The sequence below is a fragment of the Prosopis cineraria genome, unplaced genomic scaffold (assembly GCF_029017545.1).
Source record: "Prosopis cineraria cultivar Desert tree isolate PC_DT_omini unplaced genomic scaffold, ASM2901754v1 PC5, whole genome shotgun sequence".
In the NCBI taxonomy this organism is placed as follows: domain Eukaryota; kingdom Viridiplantae; phylum Streptophyta; class Magnoliopsida; order Fabales; family Fabaceae; genus Prosopis; species Prosopis cineraria.
The window spans coordinates 23,106,636-23,110,321 of record NW_026555336.1 but is presented as its reverse complement, the minus strand read 5'-3'; positions in this window follow the sequence as shown (position 1 = coordinate 23,110,321).

The following is a 3,686-nucleotide window of genomic DNA, read 5'->3' as shown; positions in this document are numbered from 1 at the left end:
TCCTATATATATGCATTTGTATATTTATTTGATAAAATTTGTGTGTGTGTGTGTGTATATATATATGTTTATGAAATATAAAATTCAAAATAATACATATATATATATATATATTCGTGTATATATAATATAATATGTATATATATTATATTATATTATATAATTGTGTTAGTTTTAAATTTAGTTTTATATGATAAATTAAATTTAATAACTAGCATGATATAAGAAAATATCATATTAGTTTTATAATTTAAATTTATGATATAAATTTAAATTAGATATGATATTATAAATTTAATTTATGAGTTAATTTCGTTGCTTTAAAAACCCTAATCTATATAACATAGATCAAGCACGATTTTTTAGTGAGAGAGTCTCTTGACAACAAAACTCTAAGAGCTATGAAAATATCCTAGAAAACAAAGGAGCGTCTGATTGATGGATGGTTGTACGTTGGAAGTGCTAGCACATTATTCGTATTGCAAAAATGTTTGTGTGGATACTGATAGAGGGAGCTATTTTACATTGTTGGCTCCTGATGTTTGAAATTCTTGAAGAAAACACGTGAGTTAAAAAATAACTCTTTTATACACCTTAATTTAAATAAATTTAATAAGTCTGCAATCATAATTGAAAATTTTAATTTTAATTTTTTATTACACCTTTCAATCTAGCATATCTTATCTATAGAGATCCTTAAATGAAATTCTCTTTTACAAAAAGGTATTGTCTTGTCACCATGTTTTAGCCCTATCTCTTGCTTTTTGTACTTTGTACTTGTCTTTCAATTAAAATAATAAAAGAAGTGCTTTTGTCTTTATATTATTAGAGCAACCAATTTTCACTTTTACAAAATTAGTTTTAATAATTCGTGTAGGTCACGAAAAATTAATTAGTTTTGGCTTCTTGTGATTGTGGCTTCTCCCGCATATAGAGTCGGGAATAAGGGTCGGGTTTAGAAGGTCGAGCTTAGAGGCCTTATTTAAATAAGGGTTCGGACTTTGAAAATGAATTTTTTTAAAGTAATCGGGCTTGAGGGCTTGGCCCTGATAAACTCTGTAAAAAAAGGCTCGGGCTCAGGTAGCCCTTCAAACCCTATTATATTAGTATTATTATTATTATTTTCTTTGGTGGAACATGTGTTTGAAGCCAATGATCTACTTACCTGATCCTACACACATTATATTATTATTAATTTTAATTTATTCTAAAATTAATTTAATAAATATCAGTGTATTTATAAAATTCCTAATTTTTTTATTTTTCTATAATTATTATGTTTGTATATTTATAAAAAATGAATTGTTTTTTAACCAAGATTTAAATTTTAATACTAGACTTCTAAATGTGTGTTTTTTAATTTTTAAAAAATTATGAGGATTTTATTTTTGGGAGAATGACAATTAAGGACCTGCTAAGAACATTAATTTCAATTACGGACCGTGAAATTTTGAAATCAGAGTTAAGGACCATGGTCCTTAATTGTGATAAAAAAATGTAATTTGTGAGGTGGGATTCACTAACGCGGCTTGGGAATTTACTAACCCAACTTAAGAAAATTACTAACGTATATTGTGAAAACATGAAACCCCACTTGGAAATGGAATGTTTAACAAAAAGTACCACTTGGGAATTTACTAACTAGACTTGAAAAAATTTCTAACGTATATTGTAAAAAAATAAAACCCCACTTGAGAATCATTAATAAAAAGTGACTTATCCAAATTAGTGTTTTTTATTAAACAATCGATTTCCAAGTGAAGTTTCATATTTTCACAATATATGTTAGAAATTTTTTCAAGTCGAATTAGTGAATTCTTAAGTGGCGCTTTTTGTTAAACATTCAATTTTCAAGTGGGGTTTCATGTTTTCACAATATACGTTACAAATTTTTTCAAGTTGGGTTAGTGAATTCCTAAATAGCAATAATGAATCCCACCTCACAAATTATATTTTTTTAATCACAATTAAGGACCATGGTCCTTAACTGAGATTTCAAAATTTCACGGTCCATAATTGGGATTAATATTTTTAGCAGGTCCTTAATTGTCATTCTCCTTTTTTTAATTTCAGAATATTTTAATTAATTTATAATGTTTAATTTTAATTTTAATTTTTTGAAAAAGGGCTTGCGGGCCTGGCTCTGAGCCCTTCACATAAGGGCTGGGCTTGAGAAATGGGGTTCAAAATAAGGAACCGGGCTTTAGGGCTCAGGACTTTAAGAGCCGAGCCCATAAGGGCCGGGCCCGCCTGTATTCCCAGCTCTACCCGCATGCTCTCATTTGCTTTTCCTCTCTTTAAATATTAGGCCGATCCAATCATTTTTTATAGAAAATTAATTTCAATCAAGTTCTCAAAACTTACAATGTATTTTCAAAATTTTTCGAGTTTGATGAGTAAACATCTACCTATAAAAATCTTTAAATAAAATTCTTCCTTTAAAAGAGATAATGTCTAATGGCCTCGTCTCTTACTTTTTGTACTTTGTACTTGTTTTTTTTTGTTAAAAAAATGCTTTTGACGTTGGAGACGTTTTAAATTAAGTATTGTTTGGGTTAAAATATGAAATGTCGCTCAATATGTTACAAAGTTATTTGAACTGAGTGACTGAAGAGTCAGGCCTAATTTAAACAAAGGAGTCGACCCCAAGCTCAATAGAAAGCCAAAACAGGATGAACATGTCAAAATCCTGCTAGTTACAAACATTGAACCGTTGGCACATAAAGACACAGTCCCAAGTGATATTAAAATCCACGGACAACGTGCCCAAGGATCTTGATGAGATGGGCTGATTGCTAAAAATGGAGAACATTGAGTATAGACCGTATCATGAGTCTCGTGGGATCCTTGATTCTTCGACAGAACGTTCTAAGTATTAAGGGAGAGGCTGCCATGACTCTAACATTATAAATAAGATACAAAAACATAGAAAAAAGACTATCACACTCAACAAAGACTCGTATTCTGCACTCATAACTTTTTAGTTTTAATAGTTAATTTTTATCTTCAAGTTAGACTTATAATTTTTTACATTTCGATAAAAAAAAAATACTTGTTCTACCAAGTCTTGCATATCTTTTTACATCTGAGTAAACTGTAACAAGGAAGTTCGAGACCCTTTTGTTATCAATTAAAACTCAGCATCTTTGACACACTTGTATTTATTGTTCACACCGCGAATAAGTATATATGTGTGTATATATGTAATATTATGTATTTAACTTATGTAGATAAATAGATGTAAAATAATAAAATGATTGCAACCTTTACAATATAAAATATATAAAATAAAATAGTCAAGGATATACGCACACATATGATTGCAACCTATGCTTAAGACTTACTAAGAGCCCATTAACCCTCTCCGACCTCTACTGTAGATGGAAAAAAAAGGATGGGATAAACGAAAATTTGGGGGGGGGGAAGAAAGAAAAGAAAAAAAATGATTTTGTTTTTTCTACTTTGTAGATGGAAGGGGAAAAGAAAATAATTTTTTTTTCAGGAGATCTTGGAGTTTTTTTTTTTTTAAGAGATATAATACGAAGGAAAATTCTAAAAGTCATCGTTAGCAAAAAAAAAAAAAAAGAAAAAAAGAATTGCTAATTGTCATCAAGGCAGTAAAGGAGCGACATGAAGCACAAAACGACAATCGTGCCAATAAATTGTAATCATCATGATCACTTTTC